Source organism: Neoarius graeffei, chromosome 10 (assembly GCF_027579695.1).
Source record: "Neoarius graeffei isolate fNeoGra1 chromosome 10, fNeoGra1.pri, whole genome shotgun sequence".
NCBI lineage: Eukaryota > Metazoa > Chordata > Actinopteri > Siluriformes > Ariidae > Neoarius > Neoarius graeffei.
Window position 1 is genome coordinate 5,394,082 of NC_083578.1, and position 17,758 is coordinate 5,411,839.

Here is a 17,758-nt window from a genome sequence, read left to right on the forward strand (position 1 = left end):
TTTTACTTCTACCTTTTCTTCTGGAAAACCCTACTATATACAATTCTCCTACAACGGCTGCGGCTACAAGCTCTCCCTACCTGTGCACAGTTTTTATGTTTTTTGTGTGTATTTTTGCATGTTGTTCATCTGTACCGGACTTCAATATCCACTACAACCGTATGGACTTACTGGACATTGGTTTCCAGCAGAAAATTACGGTTTGTAGCGATTTCCATCGCATGCACAACATTCTGGATGAGAAAAAAAAAAAACAAACATTCCGGACGAGACCAGATTGCGAGACCAGCGGGGTCTCCGTGGATTGTTATCGGAAGCAAAGGGAAGGAGGTGGCGCCGGGAGCCGAAGCAAAAGCGAGGCTACAGGCAGAGCCGGCCTGTTGACTAAGCTCAGAAAACAGCTACTCAAACCTCCACTGAAAAGCCTCTACCTCTCCAACACCAGATCCATGTGTAGCCTATGGGAGCACTGCACTTTTATTTTGATACGGCAGCTGGCCCCTTGTTTTCCCTGTTGGTCTCACATAGAGTTTAAAATGTCACGACTTTAGCTCACCTGGGAAGAGATGCAGAGTTGATGCTGAGCACCTGTGGTGGTATATGTTGTGTTTCCTCTCCGTGGTTGTTATTTTTGTCTTTTTTACAAAGAAGCTGGTGGTGTGAGCCCAGCTGGTTTTGTGTGTAGTGATTTCAGTGCCTGGACAAGCAAACGGAAGGTAAAGTTGCATCTGTTTGCATTCGGTCCATGCATTTGTTTTATGTAAATGTTTGCAAGTTTATTGACCTCGCTTAATTTAATCACAGTATTGCCAGTGGCCTACAGCTGGAAGCCTGTGTGTGGGTAACAGCTCATGCGATTTGATGAGCAAACGGAAGGTAACGTCATGTCTGACTTTAGCCAAATTTAAACAATGTTTTCTTGTTGTTGATTTTAATTATTGAATTTATCACAGTATTACTGATGGGGTGGACCCAGCTGGAACCTGACCTATGAGTAAAATTCGTTTCTGGGTAGCTGTCCAAGCGGGAGGTAATGTTGCCTTTGCTTTGTAATATATCTCGTGAAAGTACTATGGTGCCCAGTGCTATGTGGGAGTGGTTAATGGTTTTTTTTGTAAGTGGGTAACCATAGTATTTTCCTAATGGCAACTTTCTTGTTAAAAACATGCAGGAACACATCGTCATCACCATTGGTGCTACAGCAACAGTAGATGGGGCACCACTGTTTTTTTTCCTTATTGAGTTTTAATCAGTTTTCTTTTTGTTGGTTTAATACTCTGGGCAATTAGGAAATTGAGCTTTGGTGATTCTGTGTGTCGTGATTAGGTATTAGGTTTGTGCATTTAAAGTGTGCAGCCTATGGGCTGTAGTTCCATTCTTTTAGTAGTATTTAGGCTATCGTTGGGGGAAACCAAATTATGTATTATTAGAGTAGTACGTGTGTGCAGGTGTGTTGTGTTACCATTTAACAAATTAGACTGTGCCCATGTGGCAGTAATGTTTTTTCTTTTTTTGGGTTTGTGGTTTTTTTATTTTTTTTTTTGTTTGTGTGTGTCTTGTTGATTAATATGTTTGCTGTATATTGTCTTTTGGTTTTCCTCTCATGAACACCTATACTATTTATACCATACATTATTTTTGCTATTTGCACATTCCTGTTGTCAATAGGCACATTGTCACCATATCCTCTGTCTATGTGGCTGAGAGCCTAGTGCCCATGAGTAGTCTTGTTTTAAATTAAAAAGAGAAATTAAAAGAAAATAAAAGCTTTTTATATGACTGTATGACAGTTGTATTTCAGTTATTTATGTTGAACTGTTGTGGGGAAGTAAATCCAGGTGCCTTATTGTAGGGTTCTCTCAGCCTTGATACTGAGAGTGGCGTAGTCACTTTTGTTATAGCAGTGGTGTAGTCAGCGTAGTCAGCAGGATAGCTGAGTGCAACTGTCATGAAGTTTCAGAGTTAAGTTGGTTTTGTATGTATTTTGTTTTTTTTTTGGGAGAAAAACAGTGGTTGCCTCCAGTCAACGAAAGGCCCTCTAAGTGACCAGCCCTGCAGACGACCAGCCTTCTAGACGAACGGCAAGGTTAAAAAGATCTGCTTTTTCTGCTAAGCTGAAATTTTGTGCCTCTGAACTAGTGCTTTTTGGTTTTGTTTTGTTTTTTTGCTTAATTGTTGTTGGTAATCAGTCATGAGTAATAGTGATACAGTAGTGAACCCTGATGAACATCTTAGACTTTTTAATGAACGCATTCAACAGCTGCAGGCTGATAATGACCACTTGTGTGCTACTTTTGGTCAGGTTGGTACTTCCGGGGCTGGTATTTCTGATGCTTATGCTAGCTCTAGTGGGAATGATGGGGGTGGTACTTCTGGGGCTGGTATTTCTTATGCTAGCTCTAGTGGGAATGATGGGGGTGGTTCTTCAGGGGCTGGTATTGCTAATGTATCTCATAGATCTGAACGTTACATATATTTGCCAAGGGAGAGAAAATGTCCTAGGTTTTCTGGGAAAGACACAGACACTCTGCCAGTAGAGGAGTGGGTGGAGGAGGCCCGTAGATCTCTGGAAGTATGACACATGTCCTGGGCAGAGCAGGCTTTGTTTTTGTATGACCTCTTAGATGGCGAAGCAAAAAATGAGATAAAGTTCCACCCTTCCATAGAGCGAAATGATCCAGACAGAATATTTCAAGTTTTGACTGATACCTATGGATGTTCTAAATCGTTTATTTCTCTCCAAAAGCAGTTTTTCCAGTGTAAACAATTAGAGGGGGAGTCCATTCGTGAGTTTTCTCATGCCTTGTTGGGCTTGATGGAGGCTATAAAGCGTAACAATCCCAGAGGCATTTTGGACTCAGATGCTTTAGTCCGGGATCAATTTATTGAGCATGTATGGGATGGGCTGTTGAGACGGGAACTGAAGAAGTTGGTTAGGCTTAATCCACGTTCTTCTTTTCTTTCCATATGCAGCGAGGCTGTTCGTTGGGTGGAGGATGGGGAGCGTGTTTGTGTGCCACGACCTCATTCTTATTCCTGTGATTCCCAGGCTCTGGTGGTGGGTGAGTGTCGAGCTGATAGCCATGTAGTCACTGCTAAACTTAATGACGAACTAGCAGAACTGAAAGAATGCTTACGAAAACAACAAGCACAGTTGGATGCTATATTGCAGCAATTGGCCTCCTCACACTCACCCAACATGCAGAGTCGGGGCCCAAGTGGACCTTCCCGTAGGCCTTATCATTTTCAACCAGCCGGTAAACCCATATGTTTGTGCTGTGAACAACCGGGACACATTGCCCGTTTCTGTCGTACAGAACTGGCTAGCAGCTCTGGGTCAACCATACGGGGAAGGGTGGCTGTGCAGGGAATTGAAGCGGATGTGGCAGCTGTAGTCTCTGGGCCACAGGGAAATTAGCCCCCTCTGGTGCAGAGAGTCGGCCATCAGAAGGGGATTTTAATGGCTCAATCATAACCGCAAAATATTTAAAGCTTATTGGGTCTTGTCCAGTAGTCGAAGTTGAGATGGGAGGGGTTCGGGTCCCATGTCTACTTGATACAGGTTCAATGGTAACAACCATCTGCGAGAGTTTTTTTAATCGCCATTTTCAATCTTGGGATGACAAACAGTTAAGAGAGTGCAACTGGCTTCAGCTTAGGGCAGCTAACGGCCTAGACATCCCATACTTGGGGTACTTGGAGCTCGATGTTCGAGTTCTAGGTAAGGCCCTGCCACGCATGGGTGTTCTTGTTGTTCGTGATCATCCCCACTCACATGGTGCAGCCAAGGTCCCTGGTCTGTTGGGCATGAATATAATAAGTGGGTGTTATGGGGAACTTTTTCAACAACATGGTTCCACTCTGTTTCAGTCTCCTATCGTACAAAGAGCAAGTGAGGGTTGGAGGAATGCTTTGTTTGAGTGCCACAAATTAGACTGCCTGCCAGAAACGGGGCTTTTGGGGCGTGTTAAAATGAGTGGGCGTTTGTCTGTGTGTGTGCCAGCTGGGTCGCTGAAGATGGTAGCTGCCACTTGTGCCACACACTTTGGTCGTGCTCTTCACTCCGCTTTGTTTGAACCCACTAGCAGGCTGCCAGCTGGTCTTTTGGCTTCCAAGGCTTACCTCTCGGTGGAAAGGGGGAGGGTATGGGTGCCTATAGTTAATGTCGGGGTACAGGATGTTTGGTTGCCACGCCGAGCCACTTCACTCTAGGTGAATTGTTTGTTGTAGAACTGCAGACCAACAGTAGTGCTATTACACTGGAGAGAGCAAGGGACACAGCATGTATTGTGCAGGTTAATACACTTCAGGCTCAACATAGTCCCCTCGACTTGTCAGCCATCTCGTGGCCCAATCTCAGTTCCAGTCAAGATCAGGAGGGTAGAGCACTTCTCCAGCAGTACAGTTGTGTGTTTAGCCAGAGTGAAGAAGATATTGGGTGTACTGACCTCATACATCACGAAATACCATTACTAGACACTGCACCTGTGAGACAGCGCTATCGTAGACTTCCCCCTTCACAGTACGATCTCGTTAGGGCCCACATTGGTGAGCTTCTAGACAGGGGGGTGGTGCGGGTGAGCTGCAGTCCCTATTCTTCCCCTATTGTGGTCGTGCAGAAGAAGGATGGCACCATCGGATTGTGTGTCGACTATAGATGGCTAAATGCACAGACTCGAAAGGATGCTTTTCCTCTCCCCCGTATAGAGGAGTCATTGGATGCCTTGACCGGGGCCACTCTCTTTTCCACCCTTGATCTGGCCTCTGGATATAACCAAGTGCCAATGGCTGAGCATGATAAGGCAAAGACAGCTTTTTGTACACCATTCGGATTGTTTGAATTTAATAGGATGCCATTCGGGCTGTGTAACGCTCCTGGGACTTTTCAACATCTCATGGAACGTATTTTTGGAGATGAGCGTTTCCATTCCCTACTGCTTTATCTGGATGACATCATAGTGTTCTCCTGCGACTTTGAATCACATCTGCAGCGTTTAGAGCTTGTCTTGGGGAGACTGAAGCACCATAACCTAAAGTTGAAACTAAAGAAATGTAGTTTCTTCCAGTCCGAAGTGAAGTATTTGGGGCATGTCATCTCGGCTGCAGGAGTGTCGACCGATCCAGAGAAAATTAGGGTAGTGGCAGAGTGGAGGCGCCCACAGATGCTGACAGAGCTACGGTCCTTTCTGGGCTTTGCTTCTTACTATAGGCGCTTTGTGGAGGGCTTTGCTCGATTGGCGGCTCCTTTGCATAAGGTAGTTGGGGTGTTGCAAAGCTCCAAGAAGAAGTATGAGTCTGGCTCATTAGACGGACATTGGGACGATGCCTGTGAGGCTGCATTTTCAGGGTTGAAGAGTAAGCTAGTAAGTGCACCTGTGCTGCAATATGCAGACTTTTCCAAGCCATTTATCTTGGAAACAGACGCCAGTCATGCCGGTCTGGGGGCAGTACTGTCTCAAGAATATGAAGGCAAGAAGAGGCCTGTAGCATTTGCAAGCCGGGGATTGCATCCATCAGAGCGTAACATGTCTAATTATAGTGCTATGAAGCTTGAACTTCTCGCCTTGAAATGGTCAATTACGGAGAAATTCAGAGAATATCTGCTAGGCGCTAAGTTCACAGTGTATACTGATAAAAATCCCCTTAGCTACCTGCAGACAGCTAAGCTTGGTGCCGTTGAGCAGCGCTGGGCCTCTCAGTTAGCGCTGTTCAATTTTGACATCAAGTATCGCCCAGGGACTATGAACAGAAATGCAGATGCTCTATCTCGGTTGCCGGGCCAACCCACTCCAACGTCCATGTCAGAGCTAGTCCCAGGCACAGCCATTCCCTTGGCTATCCAGCAGGCCAGTACTGTTCTTGCTAGCACCCACAGTGCTTCTTGTGGTGTCATTGATGCTTTTCCAGTTCGAGAAAAGCAAGAACTTAGAGTCTTACAAGCTGCTGATCCGGTTCTGGGCTCCTTTTTGAAGTATTGGAAGAGGGGAGTGGTACCATCCGCAGCTGAACGTGGGCAGGAGCCCACAGCTGTTAAGGAGTTAGTGCGCCAGTGGGACAGGATCCGGGATCGGGATGGGGTTCTGTACTGGCTGGTACAATCACCAGATGGAGCCATCGATGTCCTCCAGTTGCTGTTACCCCAGTCTCTGCACAGCAAGGTGCTTTTTGCCCTTCATAATGATCATGGCCATCAGGGATGTGAGAGAACTTCCCAGCTGTTGCGAGAGCGCTGCTACTGGCCTGGACTCCGAAAAGACGTGGAGCAGTGGTGTCTGAACTGTGAGCGGTGCACTGTGGCCAAGGCGGGCCAGCCAAGATTGAGAACTTTCCCGGGGCATCTCCTGGCTTCCAGGCCATTGGAAGTAGTAGCACTGGATTTCACCATGTTAGAGCGAGCCAGTGATGGCCAAGAGAATGTATTGGTAATTATGGACGTTTTCTCCAAGTTTACCCAAGCGTATGCCACACCTAACCAGAAGGCAAACACCGTGGCCCGTATTCTAACTGAGAAATGGTTTTACATATATGGCGTTCCGCAATGCATCCACTCAGATCAGGGGCGAAGTTTTGAGAGTGACCTTCTGAAGAACCTGTGTACATTCTATGGGGTGCGGAAGAGCCGCACTACCCCTTATCACCCTCAGGGGAATGGACAATGTGAGTGGTTCAACCGCACCCTGCACAATCTTCTGCGTACTCTCCCAGCGGTGAAGAAGAGACAGTGGCCAAAACACTTACCTCAAGTAGTTTTTGCTTATAACACCACAGTGCATTCTTCTACCGGATACTCTCCCTACGAGCTCATGTTTGGGCGCAAACCTTTTCTGCCTGTGGATGTTTTGCTAGGCTTTCAAGAGGATTGTGCTGAGGAGGGTTCAATAGAGGACTGGGTGCAAGAACACCAAGAACGCCTCCGGGTGGCGTATGATCTCGCAGGGCGCCACCTGGAAGAGGCTGCAGTCAAAAGAGCAGTCCAACAGCCCCAGGCCAATGCAGAGTTTCTTCCTCCTGGAACAGTTGTTTATCGACGCAATTATGTGCAAGGCCGCAATAAGATCCAGGACGTATGGGGTCCAGTTAAATATAAAGTGGTGAGGTGCTTAGATGATGAGGGAAGAGTCTATGCCATCAGTCCCTTAGATGGTGAGGGACCAGTGAAGAACATCCATCGGACGGAGTTACGGGTCTCCCCAACTGACTTTTGTCCTGAATCGGAGGCGGACCCAAGTGCGATAGAAATGCACACCGAGCCAGGTGTGTCTAACCAGGAAGTCGACTCCGAAGAGGATACGGAGTTGTTGCTCATCGCAACATTGCCTCAAGGTCAGGGGTCTGTTGAGCCCAGTGCCCCAAACCTTGTGACAAGGACCAACCCCTTCAGGATGGATGGCAACCTAGGAGGCCCGATCCTACAACAGGACACGTCACCTGCCCTCAGCACAGGCCAGCCCAGTGAGCCCTTGCAGATCCCAGTCTTGTTGCCACAGACCTTAGGGAGACGGCCTGTGGGGAGTGACATCCCAGTCGAGGCCATTCTTCGACGGTTGTCCAGAGCACAACGGGGCCATCACTCTAACCCCCATCGATTACCACGGTCTGTGACTGCAGTGGGGACTGGGGAGGGGTTAGGGGCGGCAGCTCACCCGTTGGGGGGGAAATCTTAGACTGGTGTAGTTGTAGTGGGTCAGTATAGAGAGGGTGGGTCACCGGGACAGTTCCCTTCCGATGTGGGGGTGAATGTAGCCTATGGGAGCACTGCACTTTTATTTTGATACGGCAGCTGGCCCCTTGTTTTCCCTGTTGGTCTCACGTAGAGTTTAAAACGTCACGACTTTAGCTCACCTGGGAAGAGACGCCGAGTTGATGCTGAGCACCTGCGGTGGTATATGTTGTGTTTCCTCTCCGTGGTTGTTATTTTTGTCTTTTTTACAAAGAAGCTGGTGGTGTGAGCCCAGCTGGTTTTGTGTGTAGTGATTTCAGTGCCTGGACAAGCAAACGGAAGGTAAATTGCATCTGTTTGCATTCGGTCCATGCATTTGTTTTATGTAAATGTTTGCAAGTTTATTGACCTCGCTTAATTTAATCACAGTATTGCCAGTGGCCTACAGCTGGAAGCCTGTGTGTGGGTAACAGCTCATGCGATTTGACGAGCAAACGGAAGGTAACGTCATGTCTGACTTTAGCCAAATTTAAACAATGTTTTCTTGTTGTTGATTTTAATTATTGAATTTATCACAGTATTACTGATGGGGTGGACCCAGCTGGAACCTGACCTATGAGTAAAATTCGTTTCTGGGTAGCTGTCCAAGCGGGAGGTAATGTTGCCTTTGCTTTGTAATATATCTCGTGAAAGTACTATGGTGCCCAGTGCTATGTGGGAGTGGTTAATGTTTTTTTTTTGTAAGTGGGTAACCATAGTATTTTCCTAATGGCAACTTTCTTGTTAAAAACATGCAGGAACACATCGTCATCACCATTGGTGCTACAGCAACAGTAGATGGGGCACCACTGTTTTTTTTCCTTACTGAGTGTTAATCAGTTTTCTTTTTGTTGGTTTAATACTCTGGGCAATTAGGAAATTGAGCTTTGGTGATTCTGTGTGTCGTGATTAGGTATTAGGTTTGTGCATTTAAAGTGTGCAGCCTATGGGCTGTAGTTCCATTCTTTTAGTAGTATTTAGGCTATTGTTGGGGGAAACCAAATTAAGTATTATTAGAGTAGTACGTGTGTGCAGGTGTGTTGTGTTACCATTTAACAAATTAGACTGTGCCCATGTGGCAGTAATTTTTTTTTCTTTTTTTGGGTTTGTGGTTTTTGTATTTTTTTTTTGTGTGTGTGTCTTGTTGATTAATATGTTTGCTGTGTATTGTATTTTGGTTTTCCTCTCATGAACACCTATACTATTTATACCATACATTATTTTTGCTATTTGCACATTCCTGTTGTCAATAGGCACATTGTCACCTTATCCTCTGTCTATGTGGCTGAGAGCCTAGTGCCCATGAGTAGTCTTGTTTTAAATTAAAAAGAGAAATTAAAAGAAAATAAAAGCTTTTTATATGACTGTATGACAGTTGTATTTCAGTTATTTATGTTGAACTGTTGTGGGGAAGTAAATCCAGGTGCCTTATTGTAGGGTTCTCTCAGCCTTGAAACTGAGAGTGGCGTAGTCACTTTTGTTATAGCAGTGGCCACACATGTAAACAACACGGACGATTTGGAATTACCTTATTCTATAATCGGCTGGTCAGTGCTATACTCAATACTTAAGGTGACTTACCCATCCAGTGAGGATCATTTTCTTGTTTACAAGATGCCACATCTGAGTCGCTGACAAATCCTGAATTTCTGTAAAGATAACTGTGCAGAGATTTATAAGCACACAGTGCTTCACCACTGAACAGTGAGGGAAAGTTAATGAGGTAATTATACACGTCCGGGTATTCCGCTGGCAGTTCAAAATCCGGTCGTGAAAACTCCGTCCGGTAAGCCATAAGGGTCACAAATCTGTAGGTCGTTTATTTTAGACATATATCTAGTTATCTGTTCATTAGAAAAATGAGCCGTGTAGTCCGTCGGTTGAAATTGATCCATTCTGTACATGAGTGCAGCAGTATTCAGCGGTGTTTTTGACCGACACGATGGCGGTTGTGTACTTTCCGGTCACGTGACTGCAAGATCTCTATAGCAAACCCTGGAGGAAGAGAGCACAGGGTCACACAGGCAATCAAGTTTAGACAACCTGCTCACTGCAGTGCCTTCAACGTAAACTTATTTTTATTCCCGTCTCAGGTTCTTGGGAGCGTTCTTATAGTTTAAAGTTTAAATCTAAATTTAACATGAAACTTCCTACAGTGTTAAAGTGTAAAGAGCTGCATTGGAACTAAAACCAGTCCAGTTACTTTACTGTAAATATGATTGCAGAGCCAGAGGCTACATGTATGAAGGACTCCATATTACATTCTTCTACATGCTCACATTTGAACTGGTTAATTTCAAGGTGTATCACAAAGATGCTTGTAATTGCATACACATTTAGAGAATGAGACAATATATTTATCTGGGATTTCTTTTGAATACACAATGAAACAGTTTACTGTTACCAGTACAGTAACCATGATGGGCAACATGAGAAATAGATGTGTTTAGAGGACATTATAGATGACCTACAACCACGCGATCAAAATGTGCTATGTCATGAGCATCTGATATGATGGTGGATATACAAAGCAACTTGGACAACAGATGCTGAAAGCATGTCTGTAGACAACACCAGGGGCGTGTTTAGCCTATTTTTGGGGGTGCTCAAGCACCCCCAAAAACGAGCTCAGCACCCCCTAGCTCAGCACCCTCAAAAACATTGCTTTTGGACGTAATTTTCAGAAATAAGTGCCCTTGCACACTGCGCAATGAATGTGTGCGCGGGCGTGTGTGTGTTCTTGAATTCACCTGTTACGTGATAGTTCTATGACCAGTAAAATACCTCTCCTCCTTGCGTCCCCTCTGATTGGGTTGCCTGTCCGCGCGAGTGCTTGCTACGACATGGTGGTTTTTTTAAGTGGATTCCACGCCGATGAGGAACTCGAAGTAGCACCTGAGTATTACTGGCATAGCGAGATGTGAAGGTACAGACTAGAGTTACAATTGTTAAACACAACACAATAATATGCATAATGCAATATTGATGTTCCCTGGTCTATGAACAGAATGATAAAAACGACATTTATCATCCATATCGAGATACTTTGTGGTTGTAAATGTGTAGATATCATAGTTTATTGGGTCAGCTTCTGTTAAAACATTGCATAAGTCTAGTCTTGTCTAGTCTTCTTGTCTAGTTAAGTCTAGTCTAAATGCGGAATAAACGTGGAAACACTGTCGTTCAAGCCAGGTGCCTCTGTCAGCTCTGGGGGCTAAGCACCCCCAAAGATCAGATGCTAGACTCGCCCCTGGACAACACTGAATTTTCTTACTATTACCACGATTTGAACAGTCGAGCGAAGATTCAATACAAAGAGAAGATAGATGTGTGTGGGTTTGACCCATATTATTCAAAAAAGTCAGACTTTTCTGAAGATAAGACACTTCTACTAACCATTGAGTACCCAGATATCACGTTCTATCTGGTTCGGCTACTGAAGAATCGAGTCCGACCTTGGATGAAACGTAGCCCTTGTTCTGAGTGGGCGCCCAGTCTGGATTGTTTCTGTCGTATAATTTTGCTGTCGCTCCTAGAAATGAAATGGTTGTTTCATTTGGTTAACGTGTTAAAATTATAACAACGACCGAGTGAACCATGAAAAGAGAACACTCATTTTATAGCAAAATTCTAGCAACACGAAATAAAATTCTTCCATGATATTATCGAGAAAGCTTTTGAATCTCACCTGAGATAAAATGATCACTGCAAACATGAGCTGTTTTGGTTTTAGTCTCTGTTAGATCAGCCCTGCCGATGTTGTTCAGCCGTGCTCATCTCCTCTGTACGGACTGAGCCTCGGAGTTTCCTCGCCCTCTTTCTGAATCACAGATGGAATTCTAAAAAAATCAGAACGTGCCAAGATCACGAGTACTGTTGTGACCATGACCATACTGTATACAACATAAAGATATGGCAGAGCTAAAAGAATGACAAAGAGACTTGCGCATGTGTGACTGTGTTTTGTATGGAATGTTGCTCGACCCTGCATTTGTATCTCCACCAACATGGCCGACATCAATTTTGCTTTGACGTCACTCGCAAGTCAAGGATACAGTAGTTACACTTAACATTGGTAGGCATATGAGGTGAAAATTCAAATACTGATTTATACTGTCCTTTGAAAATAGAGATAAATTTAGCTGTAAAATATCACACTGTGAGGTTTTACTCCCCAGTAACTGATGATGATTCCTCTATTCAACCCTGATTGGATGATCTATCTTGGTGTCCTGACATATTACCAGTAAAGACAAATTAAACTTCACATTTTAATAAATCAGTGCACAATATTTATTCCCAACAATTTTACTGCATTAGCAGAAATATTTGAAATTATATTAAAAAAATTACAATTTTCAGGAGGCAGGGACACTTTAAATGAAGGTGTTCGGGGCTGTTGGTTGGACATGTACAGTGGTGCTTGAAAGTTTGTGAACCCTTTAGAATTTTCTAGATTTCTGCATAAATATGACCTAAAACATCATCAGATTTTCACACAAGTCCTAAAAGTAGATAAAGAGAATCCAGTTAAACAAATGAGACAAAAATATTATACTTGGTCATTTATTTATTGAGGAAAATGATCCAATATTACATATCTGTGAGTGGCAAAAGTATGTGAACCTCTAGGATTAGCAGTTAATTTGAAGGTGAAATTAGAGTCAGGTGTTTTCAGTCAATGGGATGACAATCAGGTGTGAGTGGGCACCCTGTTTTATTTAAAGAACAGGGATCTATCAAAGTCTGAGCTTCACAACACATGTTTGTGGAAGTGTATCATGGCACGAACAAAGGAGATTTCTGAGGACCTCAGAAAATGTGTTGTTGATGCTCATCAGGCTGGAAAAGGTTACAAAACCATCTCTAAAGAGTTTGGACTCCACCAATCCACAGTCAGACAGACTGTGTACAAATGGAGGAAATTCAAGACCATTGTTACCCTCCCCAGGAGTGGTCGACCAACAAAGATCACTCCAAGAGCAAGGCATGTAATAGTCAGCAAGGTCACAAAGGACCCCCAGGGTAACTTCTAAGCAACTGAAGGCCTCTCTCACATTGGCTAATGTTAATGCTCATGAGTCCACCATCAGGAGAACACTGAACAACAATGGTGTGCATGGCAGGGTTGCAAGGAGAAAGCCACTGCTCTCCAAAAAGAACATTGCTGCTCGTCTGCAGTTTGCTAAAGATCATGTGGACAAGCCAGAAGGCTACTGGAAAAATGTTTTGTGGATGGATGAGACCAAAATAGAACTTTTTGGTTGAAATGAGAAGTGTTATGTTTGGAGAAAGGAACACACTGCATTTCAGCATAAGAACCTTATCCCATCTGTGAAACATGGTGGTGGTAGTCTGGGCCAGGACGGCTTGCCATCATTGATGGAACAATGAATTCTGAATTATACCAGCAAAATCTAAAGGAAAATGTCAGGATATCTGTCCATGAACTGAATCTCAAGAGAAGGTGGGTCATGGAGCAAGATAACGACCCTAAGCACACAAGTCATTCTACCAAAGAATGGTTAAAGAAGAATAAAGTGAATGTTTTGGAATGGCCAAGTCAAAGTCCTGACCTTAATCCAATGGAAATGTTGTGGAAGGACCTGAAGCGAGCAGGTCATGTGAGGAAACCCACCAACATCCCAGAGTTGAAGCTGTTCTGTACAGAGGAATGGGCTAAAATTCCTCCAAGCCGGTGTGCAGGACTGATCAACAGTTACCGCAAACGTTTAGTTGCAGTTATTGCTGCACAAGGGGGTCACACCAGATACTGAAAGCAAAGGTTCACATACTTTTGCCACTCACAGATGTGTAATACTGGATCATTTTCCTCAATAAATAAATGAACAAGTATCATATTTTTGTCTCATTTGTTTAACTGGGTTCTCTTTATCTACTTTTAGGACTTGTGTGAAAATCTGATGATGTTTTAGGTCAAATTTATGCAGAAATATAGAAAATTCTAAAGGGTTCACAAACCGTCAAGCACCACTGTATTTGCCTGTGTTTATTAGTCAGTAAAATATCAGTCACATGTTTAAATGTATAGCTGGATAATTATAAAGTTGCTCTCCCACTTGAACACGTGTCACAGAGCTCTAACCCGGAAGCACAAAGCCCATGCCCTGCCTGTAAATCACTGCTCGCATTTGTACAAAAAACACATTATCAAAATGAGAAATGAACACGCCTTGAGGAACAAAGAGAAAAACCAAGTGTTTCCAGGCAAAACAAACCTCGCCTGGTAGCACTTACGATGAATATGACGGAAGATATCACAAAAAAATGATTTTGGCCTTTTTGGTGACCTTGTGTGTGAACATACTTGGCCAATAAACATGGTTCTGACTCTGATTCTCTGCTGCTCTCAGCCAATCAGGACACACCGCACTGCTCTCAGCCAGTCAGGACACATCCCGCTGCTCTCAGCCAGTCAGGACACACCGTGCTGCTCTCAGCCAATCAGGACACAGTGTGCTGTGCGATTGTTACACTCTTACATTCTTTCAGCATGATGACATAACCTACCACCTCTATATGAAGCAGTGGCCACAAAAACCTTGACCGGATGACCCCCAAAATGATGGAGGTTCTCTTTGAAACCAATGTCCATCTATCCTGAAAGTTTCATGAAGTCCAGCTGTTTTCCTGTAACATCAAACAAAAAAAAAGAAAGAAACTAGATAGAACTCGACGCCAACGGTGTCGATGGGGATGCCTCCGCCCGGTAGACTACACACCTTATTAAGTTGTGATTTTGGGATGGACATTTGACCTCACAGTGACCTTGACCTGGTGAAATTACTTTCATTTGCCTTGGAGATATTGTGTTCACAAGATTTTCGGCCAGACATTTGACCTCACAGTGACCTTGACCTTAGACCTTTTGATCTCAAAATCTAATCAGTTCATGTTTGTCCCAAAGCGCACAAATGGTGAAAGTTTGATGAAATTCCTTTCATCAGTCTTTGAGAAATCGCATTCACAAGGTTTCGGGATGGACGCACAGACGAATGGACAACCCGAAAACATAATGCCTCCTGCACCTTACCATGGCAGAGGCATAAAAAAGAAAGAAAGAAACCCCACCGAAAACAATCCCTCTCCCCCGGTGGACTCCATCCCGGAGTGAGGTACAATTATTCATTACAACTGTAATTAATACCACGCTTTAACACCGGAAGTGGAGAAAAAAAGGCAACATAAACATCCATTAGCATCACAGCATTCATATGTAGTAAAATAAAGTATATAACATCTCATCTCATTATCTCTAGCCGCTTTATCCTTCTACAGGGTCGCAGGCAAGCTGGAGCCTATCCCAGCTGACTACAGGCGAAAGGCGGGGTACACCCTGGACAAGACGCCAGGTCATCACAGGGCTGACACATAGACACAGACAACCATTCACACTCACACCTACGCTCAATTTAGAGTCACCAGTTAACCTAACCTGTATGTCTTTGGACTGTGGGGGAAACCGGAGCACCCGGAGGAAACCCACGCGGACACGGGGAGAACATGCAAACTCCGCACAGAAAGGCCCTCGCCAGCCACGGGGCTCGAACCCAGGACCTTCTTGCTGTGAGGCGACAGCGCTAACCACTACACCACCGTGCCACCCACAAAAACACATCATAATGCAAATCTCATCTCATCATCTCTAGCCGCTTTATCCTTCTGCAGGCAAGCTGGAGCCTATCCCAGCTGACTACGGGTGAAAGGCGGGGTACACCCTGGACAAGTCGCCAGGTCATCACAGGGCTGACACATAGACACAGACAACCATTCACACTCACATTCACACCTACGGTCAATTTAGAGCCACCAGTTAACCTAACCTGCATGTCTTTGGACTGTGGGGGAAACCGGAGCACCCGGAGGAAACCCACATGGACACGGGGAGAACATGCAAACTCCACACAGAAAGGCCCTCGCCGGCCCCGGGGCTCGAACCCGGACCTTCTTGCTGTGAGGCGACAGCGCTAACCACTACACCACCGTGCCACCCTAATGCAAATCTCTAACAAGTTATTATTATTATTATTGATTTTAAAGCATCAAATCAGTTAGGGCGGTGTGTTGAAATTGAAATTAAAACTGAAAACAATGAGTTATAAATAATCTTTGACCTGTATTGAATTCTAAACAATTCAATTCAAAGGCATATTATTTGATGTTTTATGTCATTAATTTATTTTCATTCATTCATTCAAAATAAACACTCATTTCAATTGTCATTCTTGCAACACATTTCAAAACAGTTGGGACAGTAAAGCATTTCCCACTTTATAATGTTCCCGTTCCTTCTCCCAACACTTAAGATGTTTGTGGACTGAAGACTCCAAGTGATGAAGTGTTTCAGGTGTTATTTTTTTGTTCTGTTCTTCCTGTAAACAGGTCTTAAGGTGTGTAACAGAACGGGGTCGTCACTGTCATATTTTTCATTTCTGCTCTGGATATGTGTGTGTGTGTGTGTGTGTGTGTGTGTGTGTGTGTGCTCATTGCTCACATATGTGTGCATGTGTGTGTTCACTGCTTCAGATGGGTTAAATGCAGAGAGGAATTTCACAAGTGTGTGATGAATAAAGTTGTTCTTTCTTTCTTTCTTTCTTTCTTTCTTTCTTTCTTAATTCTCCACACATTCTCTATTGGGGACAGAGGGGACACGCCCTCTTCTTCCACAGCCACGCCTTTGTAATGTGTGCAGAATGTGGTTTTGCATTGTCTTGTTGAAATCTCCCTGGAAAAGACGTCGTCTTGAAGGCAGCAGATGTTGCTCCAAAATCTCAGTGTACTTTTCTGCATTAATGCTCCATCACAGAAGTGTACGTTACCTTCGCCGAGGGCACTGACCCAACCCCATACCATGACACACCCTGGCTTTTGGACTTGTTCCTGTTAACAGTCTGCATGGTCCTTTTCATCTTTGGTCCTGAGCACATGGTGTCAATTTCTTCCAAAAAAGACCTGGAATACTGAATTATCTGACCACAATACCCGTTCCCACTGTGTGATGGTCCATCCCAGACTCCTACGAGCCCAGAGAAGCCGATGGCGCTTCTGGACACAGTTAATATACGGCTTCCTTTTTGCACAGTAAAGTTTTAACTGGTGTTTGTGGATGTAAAGCTGTAACTCTGCACTGTAGCTTGATAAAGGTTTTCCAGAGTAATCCCGAGCCCATGTGGTTCTATCAACTGTAGATGAATGATGGTTCTTGATGCAGTGCCATCTGAGGGATCGGAGATCATGGGGGTTCAGATTAGGCTTGAGTACAGTGGCTGGGAAGTTCAAAACAAAATTACAAACTGTGAAACACTTTTACAATTTACAAAACAAATTTACATCTTAGAAAACAAATTGACGATGCGGAACACAAAAAAGTGTTTTGCTAATATAATTTAGTTTTATAAAATGTAAGTGTTTATAAAATATAAAAGTGTTTGATGGTTTGTAATTTTGTTTTACACTCCCTGGCCACCGTAGACTACTTGGGCCCTTTGCTCTTTATGCACTGAAATTCCTCCAGATTTCATTGAATGGTTTAATGATATTATGCACCGTAGAGGGTGAAATTTCCAAATCCCTTCCTCTCTTTCTTTGAGGATCATTGTTTTAAAACATTTCAATAATTTTCTCACTCATTTGTTGATAAACTGGAGATCCTCGGCCCGTCTTTACTCCTCAAAGACTCGGCCTTTCCTGGATACTGACTTTGTCCCAAATCATGATTACAGTCACCTGTTGTTTTCACCTGTTTCACATCACATCATGATTTAATTGTTGTACCTCATTACTCGCCCTAACTTGCCTTGTCCCATTTTTTTTTTTTTTTGGACTGTGTTACATTCCAAAAAATGGTCCTGTGTCTGAAACACAGGAATGGATGTATATTAACAAATTAAATGAAGTTGACCAACAAAACATGAGATATCTTGGGTTCATTCTGTCTGCAATGAAATACAAGTCAAAGCACATTTAAAAATCCTGCTTTATTATTATTTTTTTTAATTTGCATTTTCCACACCATCCCAACTTTTCCTGATTTGGGAT

The 17,758-nt window shown here is 43.8% G+C and overlaps 1 protein-coding gene across 1 annotated transcript in view; it reads left to right on the forward strand.

Moving 5' to 3' along the window:
- LOC132892780 (H-2 class II histocompatibility antigen, A-U alpha chain-like) overlaps positions 1-17,758 on the forward strand; it is a 153,253-nt gene that overhangs the window by 48,885 nt on the left and 86,610 nt on the right. The gene's annotated exons all lie outside the window — the stretch shown is intronic.